This window comes from Carcharhinus amblyrhynchos, chromosome 16, assembly GCF_965287045.1.
Source record: "Carcharhinus amblyrhynchos chromosome 16, sCarAmb.v2.hapA, whole genome shotgun sequence".
Taxonomy (NCBI): Eukaryota; Metazoa; Chordata; class Chondrichthyes; order Carcharhiniformes; family Carcharhinidae; genus Carcharhinus; species Carcharhinus amblyrhynchos.
Window position 1 is genome coordinate 53251934 of NC_137339.1, and position 20028 is coordinate 53271961.

At 44.9% G+C, this 20028-nt stretch overlaps 1 pseudogene; it reads right to left on the reverse strand.

Annotated features, from left to right (window-relative positions):
• Positions 1-1887: 1887 nt before the first annotated feature.
• Positions 1888-2736, reverse strand: LOC145353689 (protein APCDD1-like; annotated as a pseudogene).
• Between the last annotated feature and the right edge of the window lie 17292 nt (positions 2737-20028).

Here is a 20028-nt window from a genome sequence, read left to right on the forward strand (position 1 = left end):
TTCCTTCTAGATTCCAAACTCTTCCCACCAATTTCATCCTCCATCCTGCCATTTTCTAATACTTTATCCAAATTGTTCTGAACCTGAGCACTGGGTGGAACTTGGAACCCAAAGCCTCTCCATCATCAATTACCAATCTTCACCCACCAATTCCTCAACTCATCTCTTGTGATGTGCATTGGTTCACTGTGCCACTAGGCCACTGTGTGGTGTAATGATGCTGGTGAGCAGTGTTATATACAGCACGGAAACAGACTCTTTGACCCAACCTGTTCATGCCTACCTAGTTTTCTAACCTGAACTAGTCCCATTTGCCTATGTTTGTGAGTTAAGGACCTTCACAAAGAAAATCCCTCAGGTCAAAGTTTATTTTTCTGGAAAATTACAAAGAAAAGCAAAATGAATTTAGCATCACTCTGAAAAATGGACAAACCAGTTGGTTGAGCGGATTCAGCAACATTCCATGTTCAAGGAGAAAGCTGAAAGCTACAAGAGACTGAAGAACTAAATGGAAGCAAAGAGGCATTGAAATAGAAAGACATCAAACTTTTCAATCTGCAGACAGGGAAAGATAGAACAGAAATAAATTAGGAAACTATAAATCCTACTCCTAAGTATGAGATATGAGTAAAAGAAAAAGCACTGGACGTTTCAGACATCAGCTTAATGGACAGATTCATAAGCTTACAAAACAATCTGAAAATAATCCAGCAAACAAACGATTGGTTGAGATTGTGAAAAAGTGGAAATCGAGGTTCCATTTATGAAACATAGCAAAAATGTGGCAGACACCACAGAAAAAGAAAATTCCAGTCCACTCTAGGAATGAATTGAGTGCACATTCCCCTCAACAGGAATGGAACAAACCTAGTGTCCAAACAAAACTAAGAGAAATGCAACTCAAGGGAGCAAAAAAACACAAATCAAATGGAGATAGCCAAGTACCAGAAACAAAAAGTATGAACACCATTCCTCCACACATGACAGACTGCGATGTGGAACAATTGTCAAGTTTCAAGACTGTTTGAATTTATGAAGTCTAAGACATTGGTGTGGTGTGAAGGGAGAAACAGGGATAGCAAGGAAAGATTGTATTATAATACTCCATAGTAAGGGAGGAGAGTTTTTAGTGAAGAAAAGGGGATGTTGTGTCCTGCATGCCATTGTAATGTAAAGATGCTGGGCAGAGCAATGGTTAACATGGGACTGGAGAATAGCAACATACACCATATGAAGCATGGAGTCACATGATAATAGTCTCAGAGAACACATTAGAAGCAGCCTAATTGCATTGTATAAGCACCATGTATGTCAGTAATCTGGGATATGTAAATAATTAAAGACTATCAAAAAGAACTTAAACATACAAGTCTCAAGATCTCATCATTTAGGCACCTAAAGAGCCCACATTACAACATATGTTGGTGTGTAGTGTCATTATGTTGGTATTTGTAGTTGTCCGGGTGTTTCCCTATGACTCACTGTGTTTCAACATCAACAAACTACAAAGGATGAAACTTTTACATTGTAATCTTCACACTCTTGAATTCCTCATTTCAGAGCCATTTTTAATAGGCTCCACTGTTAGGAATCAAATCCGATGTAGTTCACACCCAGATCACCCTACTTATTGATACCTAATATTATTCTGCAATGTGGACCTGCATCATCTTAACTGGACTACACCCTCACAGATGAGGAAATCAATGGGAGTATAATGGCTGCACCAATTTAATGTTATTTAATCTTAGTTTTAACAATAGTTGAACTGAAAATGGATAATTTAATGAAATGTGTGAGGTTTGTAGAATTAAGAGCAGAGAAATGATGTGTCTGCAATGACCACCTGGAATGAGTCCTTGCATTGTTTCAGGAATCAGTGTTAGTTTAGTTCAGGAACAGCTCTGTGACAGCCAACAGTAATCCCAATCTCACTACCCAGCAATTTTCCGTGTCACTGTTCTGTGGCTCCCAATCTCTCCATGCTGGCATTGCCCCATTTGCATGGTGGACCCTACAGTCTCCATGGAACACTGGAGGAGTGGAGTCTGGTAAGTGGGGGCCTGTTCACCTGGAATGCTGGGACATGTTCATCTGTGGGATGTTGCTAAGGAGTAACAGGTGGCAATTGGCCAAGTCCACCTCAATCCTGACCAGTTCATACTCCATGTGAGGGAGCTACATGCCCAGTGCCAGGCAGCCATTGGTGTGGCTGACATCATGCTCCTGCCCTAGCAGCCGCAAGACAGCCATCCCACAAGATCCTTTGGTAGAAACGTTCAACAGCAAAGTTGTGGTCACATCCAAGGGTGTCATCCAGGCCTGCCTTACCATGAATACCTGGGTGGAGGGACCTCCTTTGTAGTAGGCACCCCACGCATGGATCAGAAGCATGGGCTTCCTGCAGGTTTGGTCAGAGTAGTGCATGTGCTGACCCTCCCAAATGTGGCTGCTGTTGTTGAACACAAAATACTTGGTGAGGAAAAAGACAGTAGGATGCTCCTCGCACAGCTGGCTTGCCCACTGCCCACTCAGATGGGTGATGATCTCCTGTTGGGCAGGCAGGATGGGTAGGTGATGCTCATCTGCTTGGTAGATCATCCCACAAGTCATATACGGGTGCACATGATGCTGTGGGGCAAAAAGAGGAGAATCTCCATCAGTAAATGGGAGCAGAATAAACAGCAAAACCACTCTGAGCATCTGCAATTTGTCAGGGTTCATATAGTCATTCATGGTAAGAATTGTGTGCGCTCATTGTGAGAAGAGCAGTTAATGAGAAAAGTATTAAATGTAACTATTAAATGTATGAAAAGTATTAAATGTAATTCAGAAGAAATGGCAGAGGTGCTTAATGAGTACTTTGCCTCAGTATTCACAGTGGAAGCTGATCTGGGAGATTTTGCTACAGATTTGCAGCAGATGGAAAAGATTGAGTTTGTGGATATTAAGGTGGAGGATGTGTTAGAACTTTTGAATTCTATCAAGATAGATAAGTCGCTGGGACCAGATGGGATACACCCCAGGATACTGTGGGAGGCGAGGAAAGTGATTGCAGAGCCCCTGGTGATGATCTTTGCGTCGTCAATGGAGACGGGAGAGGTTCCGGAAGATTGGAGGATTGCGGATGTAGTCCCTATTTTCAAGAAAGGGAACAGAGATAGCCCGGGAAATTACCGACCGGTGAGCCTGACCTCAGTGGTTGGTAAGCTGATGGAGAGGCTTCTGAGGGACAAGATTTACGAGCATTTGGAGAGGTTTGACATGATCAGGAATAGTCAGCATGGATTTGTCAAGGGCAGGTCGTGCCTTACAAGCCTAGTTAAGTTCTTCGATAATGTGACTGAACACATTGATGAAGGAAGTGCCGTGGACGTAGTGTACATGGACTTCAGCAAGGCGTTTGATAAGGTCCCCCATGCAAGACTTCTTGAGAAGGTGAGAGGGCATGGGATCCAAGGGCCTTTGGCCTTGTGGATCCAGAACTGGCTTGCCTGCAGAAGGCAGAGAGTGGTTGTGGATGGGTCTTTTTCTGAATGGAGGTCAGTCACCAGTGGAGTGCCCCAGGGATCTGTTCTAGGACCCTTGCTGTTTGTCATTTTCATAAATGACTTGGATGAGGAAGTGGAGGGATGGGTAAGTAAGTTCGCCGATGACACAAAGGTCGGTGGTGTTGTGGATGGTCTGGAAGGATGTCAAAAGTTGCAGCAGGACATAAATAGGATGCAGGACTGGGCGGAGAAGTGGCAGATGGACTTCAACGTGGATAAATGTGTAGTCGTCCATTTTGGCAGAACCAACGGGATGAACGAGTACACTATCAAGGGCAGGAGTCTGAGTAGTGTTGAAGAGCAGAAGGATCTTGGGGTCCGGGTCCACAGGACTCTTAAATCGGCCTCGCAGGTGGAGGAGGTGGTCAAGAAGGCGTATGGTGTACTGGCCTTTATTAATCGAGAAATTGAGTTTAGGAGTCGGGAGGTAATGCTGCAACTTTATAAGACCCTTGTCAGGCCTCATTTGGAGTACTGTGCGCAGTTCTGGTCGCCTCACTATAGGAAAGACGTAGAAGCTATTGAAAGGGTACAGAGGAGATTTACAAGGATGTTGCCTGGACTGGGAGGCATGCCTTATGAAGTTAGGTTGAGGGAGCTGGGTCTCTTTTCCCTGGAGAGACGAAGGTTGGGAGGCGACCTGATAGAAGTTTATAAAATGTTGAGAGGAATGGATAGGGTGGATTCTCAGAGGCTATTTCCCCGGGTTGAAATGGTCGCTACGAGAGGACACAGATTTAAGGTGCGGGGAGGAAAGTACAGAAGTGATGTTGGGGTAAGTTTTTCACTCAGAGGGTGGTGAGTGAGTGGAATCGGCTGCTGTCAGTGGTGGTGGAGGCGAACTCGCTGGGGTCTTTTAAAAGACTTCTGGATGAGTATATGGGGTTTTATGGGATTGGGGGTTATAGATAGGTGTTGATGTGATCGGCGCAACTCGTGGGCCGAAGGGCCTGTTTGTGCTGTAGTGTTCTATGTTCTATGTTCTATGTAACAATGCTGCTTAATGAGGCCATAACCTTGTAAACACAGTGCCAGGAGGGATGGAATTGAAAAGCAGAGAACCCTATATGCAACCTCTCAGTGCAGAGAGCTTGAAGGTAAGAGGGATTTTTACCTTACATTATTTCCTAAACTGGGAGTGTAAAACCGCAAGTAGGCCTCAGTGACCCCTGGGAAGGTATTTTTTCCCTCATAAATTTGAATTCACCTGTGGGAAGTGCACCCATGTCCAGCTCCTTAAAAACCATGTAAGGGAACTGGAGCTGGAGTTAGATGAACTTCGCATCATTTGGGAGGCAGAGGTGATCATAGATAAGAGCTTCAGAGATTTGGAGACTCCAAAAAATGAAAATAGGTGGGTGACAGTGAGAGGGGCTGGGAGGAAGCAGCCAGTGCAGGGATCCCCTGTGGTTGTTCCCCTCAGCAGCAAGTATTCTGTGTTGGATACTGTTGAGGGGAATGTGGTAAGCCAGAGTGACCGGACTTCAAGCACCGAGTCTGTCCCTGTGCCTCAGAAGGGAAGGGGGGAGAGCAGGAGAGCAGTAGTAATTGGGGAAACGATGTTAGAGGGACAGATCGGAGGTTCTGCGGCAGCAAAAGAGACTCACAGATGGTATACTGCCTCCCGGGTGCAAAAGTCCGTGATGTCTTGGACTGTGTTTTCAAGATCCTTAGCGGGGAGTCGCAGGTCGTGGTGCACATTGGTACTAATGATGTAGGTAGAAGGAGGGATGGGGATTTAAAACAGGAATTTAGGGAGTTAGGATGAAAGCTGAGAGCCAGGACAAAGCATGTTGTCATCTCTGGTTTGTTGCCGGTGCCACATGCTAGTGAGTTGAGGAACAGGGAGACAGTGCAGATTAACATGTGGCTGCAGGGATGGTGTAGGAGAGAGAGGGTTTCATTTACTTGGATAATTGGAGCACATTCTGGGGAAGGTGGGACCTGTACAAACAGGACGGTTTGCACCTGAACCAGAGGGACACCAATATCCTGGGAGGGAAATTTGCATTGCCTCTTCGGGGAATTTAAACTAATTTGTCAGGGGGATGAGAAAATGAGCTGTCGTCCAAAAGCCAGTGTTGAGGGTAGTGAGGAAGGTATCAAGGTTGCAGGAGTGTGCAGACAGACAGGATGGTGAGTTGAAGTGTATCTACTTCAATGCAAGGAGCATCAGGAATAAGGTAGGTGAACTCGGAGCGTGGATTGGTACTTGGGACTATGATGTTGTGGCCATTACGGAGACATGGTTAGAACAGGGACAGGAATGGTTGTTGGCAGTTCCGGGGTATAGATGTTTCAGTAAGAGTAGGGAAGGCGGTAAAAGAGGTGGAGGAGTAGCATTGTTAATCAAGGATAGTTTAATGGCTGCTGAAAGGCAGTTCAAGGGGGATCTACCTACTGAGCTAATATGGGCTGAAGTTAGAAATAGGAAAGGAGCAGTCACGTTGTTAGGAGTTTTCTGTAGGCCCCCAAATAGTAATAGAGATGTGAAGGAGGAAATGGCAAAGCAGATTATGGATAGGTGTGGAGGTCACAGGGTAGTTATCATGGGTGACTTTAACTTTCCAAATATTGATTGGAACCTTTATAGGTCGAATAGTTCAGATGGGACACTTTTTGTACAGTGTGTGCAGGAGAGTTTCCTGACACAATATGTGGATAGGCCGACAAGAGGTGGGGCCACACTGGACTTGGTACTGGGTAATGAACCAGGCCAAGTGTTAGATTTGTTTGTGTGAGAGAACTCTGGAGATAGTGACCACAATTCAGTGTCCTTCATTATTGCAATGGAGAGGGATAGGGTCACATGACAGGGCAAGGTTTATAATTGGGGCAGGGATAATTATGATGCGATTAGGCAAGAATTAGGGAGCATAAGATGGAACAGAAATTGTCAGGTATGGGCACAAACAAAAAGTGGAGCTTTTTCAAGGAACGAATACTACGTGTCCTTGATAGGTATGTCCCTGTCAGGCAGGGAAGAAATGGCCAAGTGAGGGAACCATGGTTCACAAAGGAGGTTGAATGTCTTGTCAAGAGGAAAAAGGGAGCATACATAATGATGAGAAAACAAGGTTCAGTTGGGTCGCTTGAGTGTTACAAGGTAGCTAAGAATGAGTTAAAGAGAGGGCTTAGGAGAGCTGGAAGGGGACATGGGAAGTCCTTGGTGGGTCGGATAAAAGAAAACCCCAAGGCTTTTTACTCTTATGTGAGAAATAGAAGAATGACCAGGGTGAGGTTAGGGCCAGTCCGGGATAGTAGTGGGAACTTGTGCATGGAGTCAGAAGAGATCGGTGAGGCTTGAATGAATACTTTTCTTCAGTGTTCACTAAGGAGAGGGGCCATGTTTTTGAGGATGAGTGCGTGATACAGGCTGATAGGATGGAGGAGGTAGATGTTCTGAGGGAAGATGGATTAGCAATTTTGAAAAACCTGAGGGTGGATAAGTCCCCTGGGCCAGGTGGATTTACATTCCAGGGTTCTTTGGGAGGCAAGGGATGAGATTGCAGAGCCTTTAGCTTTGATCTTTGTGACTTTACTGTCCACAGGGATAGTGCCAGAAGACTGAGAGTGGCAAATGTTGTTCCTCTCTTCAAGAAAGGAAATAGGAATGACCCTGATAATTATAGGCCAGTTCATCTTACTTCGGTGGTCAGTAAATTAATGGAAAGGGTCCTGAAAAATAGGATTTATGACCATTTGGAAAGAGGCAGTTTAATCTGGGGTAGTCAGCACGGTTTCATGAGGGTTAAGTCCTGCCTCACAAATTTGATTGAATTCTTTGAGGAGGTAACTAAGTGTGTGGACGAAGGTAGAGCAGTTGGATTTTAGTAAGGCGTTTGATAAGGTTCCCCATCGTAGGCTCATGAAGAAGATAAGGAGATGTGGGATAGAAGGAAATTTGGCCAATTGGATAAGCAACTGGCTGTATCACAGAAGAGGTGGTAGTGGAGGGAAAATTTTCAGACTGGAGGCCAGTTACCAGCGGTGTACCACAGGGTCTGTGCTGGGTCCTCTGCTATTTGTGATTTTTATCAATGACTTGGAAGAAGAGGCTGAATAGTGGAATGTCCCCTCATTCCCAATTGGTCAATTTCTCATGTTCAGAGCAGACCCAGTTAGTGCTGGGAAACTAGTCTTTGAATTACAGACATTACAGCTTTCCCAACTCAGAAGTATTTATTCTTCACTTGAGAAGCTATTTTGATTTATTACTGTCATATATATTAGTATACAGTGAAAAGTATTGTTTCTTGCATGCTATACAGACAAAGCATAGCATACGTAGAGAAGGAAAGGAGAGAGTGCAGAATGTAGTGTTACAGTCATCACTAAGGTATAGAGAAAGATCAATTTAATATGAGGTAGATTCATTTAAAAGTCTGATGGCAGCAGCGAAGTTGTTGTTCTTAAGACGGTGGGTACGGGTTCTCATACTTTTGTATCTTTTTCCCAACGGAAGAAAGTGGGAGAGAGTACGTTGGCTGCTTTTTCAAGGCAGTGGGAATTATAGACAAAATCAATGGATGGGAGATTTGTTTGAGTGATGGACTGGGCTTCGTTCGTGATCCTTTGTAGTTTATTTTCGATCTTGGACAGAGTAGGAGATTGGCTGAAGATTGTTGCGAATGCTTCAGCCTTCCATTTGCACTGATGTGCTGGGTTCCTCCATCACTGAGGATGGGGATATTTGTGGCACATCCTCCAGTGATCTGTTTAATTATCCACTATCATTCACAGCTGGATGTGGCAGGACTACAGAACTTGAATCTAATCTGTTGGTAGTGCAATCATTGAGTTCTATTATTAGCTGCTTATGCTGATAGCACTCGGGTAGTCCTGTGAGGTAGCTTCACCAGTTGACAGCTCATTTTTAGCCAGAAATGCCAAGTGAATGATCCATCTTCTCCTTAGGAAGATTCCAACATCACTGATGTCAGTCTTCAGCCAAATCAATTCATTCCACGTGATATCAAAAAGGCAAAGGGTGTGGGCTCTGACAATATTCCAACATAGTACTGAAAAGACTTGTGCTCCAGAATTTGCTTGTCCCCAAACAAGTTGTTCCAGTGCAACTACAACACTGGCGTTACTCAGCAATGTGAAAAATTATCCAGGTGTGTCCCGTACATAAATAGAACAAATCCAGCCCAGTCCATATTTACTCTTCATCAGCAAAGTGATGGAAGAGGTCATCAACAGTGCTATCAAGCAGCACTTTCTCAGCAATAACCTATTCATTTGACTGCCTGGTGTTGTCACTTTGATTGCCTGGTGTTGCTCCTGGCATGCCCTCCACAATCTTCACTGAACCAAGGTTGATCCCCTGGCTTGGTGCTAATGGTTGAGTGAGGGATATACCAGCCTATGAGCGGATTGTGGTAGAGTACAATTCTGCTACTGTTGATGGCCCACAGCGTCTCATGGATGCCCAGTCTTGAGCTACTAGATTTGTTCAAAATAAAATCCATTTAGTATGGTGATAGTGTCACACAACAATGGTATGTATCTTCATTGTGAAGATGAGACTTTGTCTCCACAAGGACTACGTGGTGGTTACTCCTACCAGTACTGTCAGGGACAGGTGCATCTGTGACAGGCAGGCTGGTGAGGATGAGGTCAAGTATGCTTTTCTCTTGTTGGTTCCTTCACCGCCTGCTAGTCGCAGTATAGTATCTATGTCAAATAGGAACTGGTCAGTTTGGTCTGTGGTGCCACTGCTCCAGGTGATGGACACTGAAATCCCCCACCTGGAGTACATTCTGCACTCTTGCCACTCTCAGTGCTTCCTTATACCAATGTTCTTTCAATACGTATCTTCACTGCGTTCATATCTACTCTGTCCAAACCTTCAATCAAATCAGCCCACAATTTCCTGGTCTAATATCCACAACTTCAGGTGGCAAATCAGCCTTGGGAGGACTGACAGTTGACTCTCATTCTGTCCACACTGGAAGTCAACATAAATTACATTCCAGAAAGCAGTCAGTAGATTCATGCTCAGGGAAGTAAACAGACTGAATTTCAAAGTCAGGGACCCGATTTGGATTATAGTCTCTTCAAGTGTTGGATCAGATGTCGGCTCAGTATTATAGTCATACTGCGCATGGTCTCCTCCCTGTTCTGATTGGCCAATACAGCACAATGCACTCAATTAGAGTGAAATAGGGGTAGTTCTGGTCTCTAGACAACAAACATGGGACATATTCAAGATAATTGCACAAAACCTGACTGCCCTATATGTTTCCCTGAATATGGATATATTTATTCTAAAAGCATAAACATTTACATTCCTGTGTGTTTGGTCTCAGCAAGGAACAACAGTGTCTTTCGTTATCTACAAATACATTTAGGGATAGTTTATTTTAAAAAATGCAGTGCAAAATTGCCATTTTGGAAATTAAGAGCAGAAATGGAGTATCTCAGATTCCCAGTGGGACAGGCAAACTCTATTAACTCCCTATGTTCATTCACTAAGTTGTTTCCCACTCGCTTTACCCTGTGGAGATCCAGTGCCCCTCCAGCCTTGGTGGAATGAGGGTTGTAATCATGGTTCCATCCTTTAGGTATCAGAGTTGATCTTGACATGGAAGTTCCCAGTGCAGCTTTGCTGCCTGAGCACTGAGCAGCCCATGGATTGAACAGAATAAACTTTGAGAGCAATATTCAGGTGTCAACTTGAAATTAGTATGTCAGCCATGGCTAATTGGGTTTGACAATCCTCTCTGGGTCACACCTCAGACTTGAGTACATAATCTGTGTCCGCAAAGGCATATAGATAGGATAGTGAGTGGCTAATATTTAGCACTTGGAATATAACATGGGAAAATGGGAGGTTATCCAGTTTGGCAGGAAGAATAGAAAAGCAGAATATTATTTAAATGGAGGGAGAGTGCACAATACTGCAGTACAGAAGGATGTCGGTGTCCTTATACATGAATCACAAAGCATTAGCATGCAGGCACAGCAAGTAATTAGGAAGACAATTAAAATATTGTCCTTTATTGCAAGAGAAATGGAATATAAAAGTAGGGAAGTCTTGCCACAGCCAAACAATTAGTGTGACCAGACATAGGCCAGAATTGAGGTGTTGTGTACAGTTTTGGTCTCATTATTTAAGGAGGGATTTATTTGTACTGGAAGCAAAGAACAAAGAAAATTACAGCACAGGAACAGGCCCTTCAGCCCTCCAAGCCTGCACTGACCATGCTGCCCAACTTAACTAAACCTCCTCTATCCTTCTGGGGACCATATCCTTCTATTCCCATCCTATTCATGTATTTGTCAAGACACCCCTTAAAAGTCACTATTGTATCTGCATCCACTATTTCCCCTGGCAATGAGTCCCAGGCACTCACCACTCTCTGTGTAAAACATCTGCCTTGTACGTCTCCTTTAAACCTTACCCCTCACACCTTAAACTGTGCCGCCTGGTAATTGACTCTTCCACCCTGGGAAAAAGCTTCTGTCCATGCCTCTCATAATCTTATAGGCTTCTATCAGGTCACCCCTCAACCTCCAGTGAGAACAAAGTTCCTCTAATCTCTCCTCATAGCTGATGCCCTCCATACCAAGTAACATCCTGGTAAATCTTTTCTGTGCCCTCTCCAAAGCCTCCACATCCTTCTGGTAGTGTGCCAACCAGAACTGAACACTATATTCCAAGTGTGGCCTAACCAAGGTTCTATAAAGCTGCAACATGACTTGCCAATTTTTAAACTCAATGCCCTCACCGATGAAGGCAAGCATGCTGTATGCATCCTTGACTACCTTCTCCACCTGTGTTGCCACTTTCAGTGATCTGTGTACCTGTATACCCAGGTCCCCCTACTTATCAGTACTCTTAAGGGTTCTGCCATTTACTGTACACTTCCTATCTGCATTAGACCTTCCAAAATGCATTACCTCACATTTGTCCAGATTAAATTCCATCTGCCATCACTCCACCCAAGTCTCCAACCAACCTATATCCTGCTATATCTTCTGATGGTCCTCATCACTATCTGCAAATCCACCAACTTTTGAGTCATCTGCAAACTTACTAATCAATCCAATTACAGCAAAGGTCCCAGCACTGACCTCTGAAGAACTCTACTTGTCACAGTCCTCCATTCAGAACCAAACCCTTCCATTGTTACCCTCTGTCTTCTTTGACTGAGCCAGTTTTGTATCCACCTTGCCAGCTCACCTCTGATCCCATGCAACTTCACCTTCTGCACTAGTCTGCCATGAGGGACGTTGTCAAAGGCCTTACTGCAGTCCATGTAGACAACATCCACTGCCCTAACCTCATCTTTGTCACTTCCTCGAAAAATTCAATCAAGTTAGTGAGACATGACCTCCCCTTCACAAAACCATATTTTCTCTCACAAATATGTCTACTTATTTCCAAATGGGAATAAATCCTGTATCGAAGAATGCTCTCCAATAATTTCCCTACCACTGATATAAGACTCACCAGCCTGTAATTACTTGAATTATTCTTGCTACCCTTCTTATTCAAAAGAACAACATTAGCCATTTTCCAATCTTCTCAGACCTCCTCTGTAGCCAGTGAGGATACAAAGATTTCTCTCAAGGCTCCACAATTTCCTCCCTTGCCTCTGTCATCAGGTGCTGGGAATTTGACTACCATAATGTTTCTCAAGTATCCCAATTTTTGATTTCAACATGACTCAAACTGTCTACATATCCTTTCCCAGACTCATCATTCACCAAGTCCGTCTCTTTGGTGAATACTGACACAAAGTACTCCTTTAATACCTCGCCCATTTCCTCTGGCTCCACGCATAGATTCCCTCCCTCATTCCTGAGTGGCCCAACCCTCTCCCTAGCTAACCTCTTGCTCACTATATATGTATATATAAAGCCTTGGGATCTCCATTAATCCTGCTGGCCAATGCTTTTTCATGACCTCTTTTAGCCCTCCTTACTCCTTACTTAAGTTTGTTTCTACTTTCCTTGTTTTCCACACTTGCTTTGTGTGTTCCCAGCTTCCTAGCTTTGACAAATGCTTCCTTTTTCTCTTTGACTAGGTTCACAATATCTCTTGTTATCCAAGATTCCCAAAACTTTCCATACTTATCCTTCATCCTTACAGGAATGTGCAGATCCTGAATCCCTATTAACTTACACTTGAAAGCTTCTACATGCCGGATGTTGATTTTCCTTCAAACATCTGCCTCCAATCTACATTCTTCAGTTCCTGCCTAATATTGCCGTAATTAGCCTTCCCCCAATTTAGCACCTTAACTTGAGGACTACACTTATCTTTATTAAAGCTTACTGAATTGTGGTCACTGTTCCTGAACTGTTCCCCTGCTGAAACATCGACCACCTGGTCAGGCTCATTCCCCAGTACCAGGTCCAGTATGGCCCCTTCCCTAGTTGGACTATCTATATACTGTTTCAAGAAGTTCTCCTGGATGCTTCTTACAAACTCTGCCCCATCCAGACCCCTAGCACTAAGTGAGTCCTAGTCAATATAGAGGAAATTAAAATCTCCCACCACAACTCTGTTACTTTTACACCTTGCCAAAACCTAGCTACATATCTTTCCTCTATCTCCCGCTGGCAGTTGAGTGGCCCATAGGAAACCCCCAACGTTATGATTACATCCTTGCTATTCCTGAGCAGTACCCGTATTGTCTCGCTGTATGAGCCTTCCATGGCGTCCTCCTGCAGTACATCTGTGATATTTTCCTTAACCTGTAGTGCAACTCCCCCACCCCTTTTACATCCCCCTCTATCCTGCCTGAAACATCTGTAGCCTGAGATGTTAAGCTGTCAATCCTGCCCTTCCCTTAACCAAGTCTCTATAATAGCAACAATATCATTATTCCAAGTACTAATCCAAGCTCTAAGTTCATCTCCTTACCTGTTACACTTCTCGCATTGAAACAAATGCACTTCAGTCCATCGGACCTCCTTTGATTAGCAATCCCACACTGCCTGCTGTTTCTCTGAGTCTTACTGGCCCTATTCTCTGGTTTCCCCTTCGACTGATTCATCTTTGCTTTGGTTCCCACACATCCCCCCGCCAAATTAGTTTAAATCCCCCCGTGTGGCACGAGCAAACCTCCCCTCCAGAATATTTATGCCCTTCCGGTTTAGATGCAATCCATCCTTCTTGTACAGGTCCCACCTGCCCCAGAAGAGAACCCAATGGTCCAGATATCTGAAACCCTCCCTCCTACACCAGCTGTTTAGCTATGTGTCGAGCTGCACTATCTTCCTATTCCTAGCCACCCCAGTATGTGGTGCAGGGAGTAATCATGAGATTACAACCCTAGAGGTCCTGCTTTTTAACTTTTTACCTAACTCCTTAAACTGCTGCTGCAGGAGTTCATCACTCTTCCTAACTGTGTTGTTACTACCAATATGTGCCATGACCTCTGGCTATTCACCCTGTCCCTTCAGAATGCTTTGTGCCCATTTAGAGACATCCTTGACCTGGCACCAGGGAGGCAACATACCATCCTGGAATCTCTTTCACGTCGGCAGAAGCTCCTATTTGCATCCCTAACTATACAGTCCCCTGTAACTATTGCTGTAGTCCTCTTTGTCCCTCCCTGCTTAACAACAGAGCCAGCTGTGGTGCCACTGCTTTGGCTTTGCTGCTTTTAGCTTCTGATAGGTCATTCTCCTCACCACCACCACCACAACCCCCCCCCCCCCCCCACAGCATCCAAAACAATATACATGTTAGCGAGGGGGATGACCACAAAGGATTCCTGCACTGACTGCCTGCCTCTCCTAGCAGTCACCTATCAATCTGCCTGCACCTTGGGTGTGACCATATCTCTAAAATTCCTATCTAAAGCAAGGCCTTTGAACATAAGAGCGTAAGAAATAGGAGCAGGAGTAGGCCATCTAGCCCTTCGAGCCTGCCCCGCCATTCAAGAAGATCATGGCTGATCTGAAGTGGATCAGTTCCACTTTCCCACTTTCTCCCCCTAACCCTTAATTCCCTTGTCTATCAGAAACCTATCTACCCGTGACTTAAATATATTTAGCGAGGTAGCCTCCACCACTTCAACAGGCAGAGAATTCCAGAGATTCACCACCCTTTGAGTGAAGAAGATCCTCCTCAACTCCGATCTAAACTGCCCCCCCTTATTTTGAGGCTGTGCCCTCTAGTCCTGCTATCCTTTCTAAGTGGGAAGAATCTCTCTACCTCTACCTTATCTATCCCCTTCATTATCTTATATGTCTCTATAAGATCCCCCCTCAGCCTTCTAAACTCCAATGAGTACAGACCCAGTCTATTCAATCTCTCTTCATAGGCTAACCCCCTCATCTCCGGTATCAGTCTGGTGAACCTTCTCTGTACTCCCTCCAAGGCCAATATATCCTTCCACAAATGCGGCAACCAAAACTGCACACAGTACTCCAGCTGTGGCCTCACCAGTACCCTGTACAGTTGCAGCAAGACCTCCCTGCTTTTATATTCTATCCCCCTCGCTATAAAGGCCAACATTCCATTCGCCTTCTTGATCACCTGCTGCACCTGCAGACTGGGTTTTTGCAATTCGTGCACAAGGACACCCAGCTCCCTCTGCACCATAGCATGCTGCAGCTTTTCGCCTTTTAAATAATAATCCCTCCTACTATTATTTCTACCGAAGTGGATAAACTCACATTTGCTAACATTATACTCCATCTGCCAGGTCCTCGCCCACTCACTCAGCCTATCTAGATCTCTCTGCAGACTTTCCACACCTTCCACGCAATTTGCTTTTCCATTCATCTTCGTGTCATCAGCAAATTTCGTTACCCTACACTCAGCCCCCTCCTCCAGATCATCTATGTAAATGGTAAATGGTATCTTTGACAAGATACTGCATGGTAATCTGTCGCATAAAGTTAAATCTCACAGGATCCAGGGTGAGGTATCTAAATGGATACAAAATTGGCTTCTTGACAGAAGTCAGAGGGTGGTTGTAGAGAGTTGTTCTTCAAACTGGAGGCCTGTGACCAGCGGTGTGCCTCAGGGATCAGTGCTGGGCCCACTGTCACTGTTATTTGTCATTTATGTTAATTTGGATGAAAAGCATGGTTAGTAAGTTTGCAGATGACACCAGGACTGGGTGGCATAGTGAATAGTGAAGAAGATTATCTCCAATTGCAGTAGGATCTTGGTCAATTGGGCCAGTTGGCTGACAAATAGCAGATGGAGTTTAATTTAGACAAATGCGAGGTGATGCATTTTAGTAGATTGACCCAGGGCAGGACATACTCAGTTAATGGTAGGGCACTGGGGAGATCTGGGGGTATGTAATCACAGCTCCTTGAAAGTGGAGTCACAGATGGACAGAGTGGTGAAGAAGGCATTCAGCATGCTTGGTTTCATCAGTCAGAACATTGAATACAGGAGTTGGAATGTCTTGTTGAAGTTGAACAAGACATTGGTAAGGCCACACTTGGAATACTGTGTGCAATTCTCGTCACCCTGTAATAGAAAGGATACTATTAAACTAGAAAAAGTGCAGAAAAGATTTACTACGATGCTACTGGGACTTGATGGGTTGAATTATAAGGAGAGGCTCAATAGACTGGGACATTTTTCTCTGGAGCGTAGGAGGCTGAGGGGTGACCTTATAGAGGTCTATAAAATAATGAGGGGCATAGATCAGCTAGATAGTGAATATCTTTTCCCATAGGTAGGGGAGTCTAAAACTAAAGATTTAAGGTGAAAGAGGAGAGATACAAAAGTATCCAGAGGGGCAATTTTCTCACACAGAGGGTGGTGAGTGTCTGGTACAAGCTGCCAGAGGTAGTAGTAAGGTGGGTACAATTTTGTCTTTTAAAATACATTCAGTTACATGGGTAAGATGGGAATTGAGGGATATGGGCCAAATGCGGGCAATTGGGACTAGGTTCAGGGTTAATAAAAAGGGGTGGCATGAACAAGTCGGGCCAAAAGGCCTGTTTCCATGCTGCAAACCTCTATGCCTCTATGAAATCAATATGATTCCCCCCTTCCCGTGATCCCTTTGGCCTCAAGAACTATATCGAATTTCTTCTCTAAATCTCTCACCGTTTTGGCCTCAATTACTTTCTGTGGTAGTGAATTCCAGAGCTTCAGGACTCTCTGGGTGAAGAAATCTTCCCTCATCTTAGTCCTAAAAGGTTTATCTTTTAGTCCTTATCTGCAAACCTGATCCCTGGCTCCAAATTCCCCCACTCATGGGAACTTTCTGAATCTAACCTGTCTAATCCTTAGAATCTTATAAATTTCTTTAAGATGCCTTCTCACTCTTCTAAACTCAAATAAATAGAATCCTACCTAATTTAGTTTCTCCTCAAATTACAGACCTGTCATCCCAGGAATCAATCTGGTAAACCCTTACTTCAGTCCTTCTATAGCAAAGACATCCTTCCTCAGATAAGGACACCAAAACTGCACACACTACTCCAGATCACCAATGCCTTGTACAATTGCAGTAATGATGTGGAGATGCTGGCGTTAGACTGAGGTAAATGCAGTAAGAAGTCTCACAACACCAGGTTAAAGTCCAACAGGTTTATTTGGTCGTAAAAGCACCAGCTTTCAGAGCGCTGCTCCATCAGGTGAGTGGGAGTTGTGTTCATAATCAGGGCATATAAAGACACAAACTCAATTTACAAAATAATGGTTGGAATGTGAGTCTTTACAGATAATTAAGTCTTAAAGGTATGGACAATGTGAGTGGAGAGAGGGTTAAGCACAGGTTAAAGAGATATATATTGTCTCTAGGACAGTTAGTGAGATTTTGCAAGCCCAGGCAAGTTGTGAAGGTTACAGATAGTGTTACATGAACCCAAGATCCTGGTTGAGGCCATCATCATGTGTGCAGAACTTGGCTATCAGTCTCTGCTCAGTGATTCTGCGTTGTCGTGTGTCATGAAGGACGCCTTGGATAACACTTATCTGAAGATCAGAGGCCAAATGCCCTTGATCGCCGAAGCGCTCCCCAACAAGAAAAGAACACTCTTGCCTGGTGATTATCAAGCGGTGTTCATTCATCCATTGTTGTAATGTCTGCATGGTCTCCCCAGTGTACCATGCCTTGGGACATCCTTTCCTGCAGCACATCGGGTAGACAATGTTGACCAATTTGCAAGAGTATATTGAGGCTGCAGGAGTTCTTCCACAAACCAAGAAGCCAACAGTGAACACAGTGAGACAGCCAGTGAACCAGAACAGCCGACAGAGAGACCAACAGTGCAGCAACCAACTAGGAAAGAGTCGAATTGGACCCCTCTGGAAGGCCGTTGCCCTCGACTTGACATGTATGCCCAAGCTGTCAGGAGGTGCATCAACACCAGATTCATCAGCCGCACTCATAAGACAGCCCCAAATATCACCCAAGCACAACACAATGCCATCTGCACTCTCAAGACCAACAGCAACATTGTCATCAAGCCAGCAGACAAAGGAGGGGCCACTGTCATACTGAACAGAACAGATTACTGCAAAGAAGTGTACCGACAACTGAACAACGAGGAACAGTACAGACAGTTACCCGCAGATCCAACCAAAGAACACACTCATCAACTCAGATTGATCAAGACCTTTGATCTGGACCTTCAGAGCAGCCTCCGTGCTCTCATCTGACGTACTCACCGTGTTGGAGATCTCTACTGCTTCCCGAAAGTACACAAGGCAAACACATCCAGCCAACCCATCGTATCGGGCAACGGGACCCTGTGTGAGAACCTCTCCGGCTACGTCGAGGGCATCCTGAAACCCATTGTACAAAGAACCCCCAGCTTTTGTCACAACACTATAGACTTCCTACAGAAACTCAGCAGACATGGAGCAGTTGAACCTGGAGCACTAATTGTCGCAATAGATGTCTACACCAGCATCCCCCAAAACGATGACATTGCTGCAACTGCCTCAGTTCTCAACGCTGACAACTGTCAGTCTCCAGATGCAATTTTACAACTCATCCGCTTCATCCTGGACCACAATGTCTTCACCTTCAACAACTAGTTCTTCATTCAGACACACAGAACAGCCATGGGGACCGAATTTGCACCTCAATATGCCAACATCTTCATGCATTGGTTTGAACAAGACCTCTTCGCCACACAGGATGTTCAACTGACCCTATATGCTAAATACATCGATGACATTTTCTTCCTCTCAACTCATGGTGAACAATCACTGAAACAACTACATGATGACATCAACAAGTTCATCCCACCATCAGACTCACCATGGACTATGCTCCGGAATTGGTTGCATTCTTGGGTACATGCATTTCCAGCAAGGACGGTCACCTCAGCATTTCACTGTACTGCAAGCCCACAGATAACCTCACGATGCTCCACTTCTCCAGCTTCCACCTTAAACACGTCAAAGAAGCCATCCCCTATGGACAAGCCCTCCGTATACACAGGATCTGCTCAGATGAGGAGGATCGCAACAGACATTTCCAGATGCTGAAAGATGCTCTCATAAAAACAGGATATGGAGCTCGACTCATCGATCAACAGTTCCGACATTCCACAGCGAAAAACAGCACCAACCTCCTTAGAAGACAAACACGGGACACAGCAGACAGAAGTATCCTTCGTTGTCCAGTACTTCCCTGGAGCGGAGAGACTACAACATCTTCTGTGGATAGAGGAGAGCCGGTGGATGTGGTCTTTCTTGATTTTCAGAAGGCGTTTGACAAGGTACCTCACAAGAGGTTATTGCAGAAGGTCAGGGGACATGGAGTTGGGGGTAGAGTGTTAGCGTGGATAGAGCATTGGTTGTCAAATAGGAGGCAGAGAGTGGGGGTCAATGGGTGCTATTCGGATTGGCGGTTGGTGACTAGTGGAGTGCCCCAGGGGTCAGTGCTGGGGCCTCAGCTATTTACCATTTATACAGATGATCTGAAGGAGGGAACCGAGTAAATGGTGTCGAAATTTGCTGATGACACCAAGATTGGTGGAACGGCAAATTGCGCGGAGGGTGTGGAGAGTCTGCAGAAGGATCTAGATAGGCTGGGCGAATGGGCCAGGAACTGGCAAATGGAATTTAATGTTGGCAAGTGCGAGGTGGTCCACTTTGGTAGGAATAATGGTAGGAAGGATTATTACTTACGTGGCGAAAAACTGCAGCAGGCGACGGTGCAGAGGGACCTCGGGGTCCTTGTGCATGAGTCGCAAAAACCCAGCTTGCAGGTGCAGCAGGTGGTCAGGAAGGCAAATGGGATGCTGGCCTTCATAACGAGGGGGATTGAATATAAAAGTAGGGAGGTCTTGCTGCGGCTGTATAGGGCATTGGTGAGGCCGCAACTGGAGTACTGTGTGCAGTTTTGGGCGCCGTACTTACGCAAGGATATTTTGGCCTTGGAGGGAGTGCAGAGGAGGTTTACTAGGCTGATGCCAGAGTTGAGGGGGTTGAGCTATGAGGAGAGGCTGAATAAACTAGGCTTGTACTCGTTAGAGTTTAGAAGAATGAGGGGGGATCTCATTGAGACGTATAAGATGATGA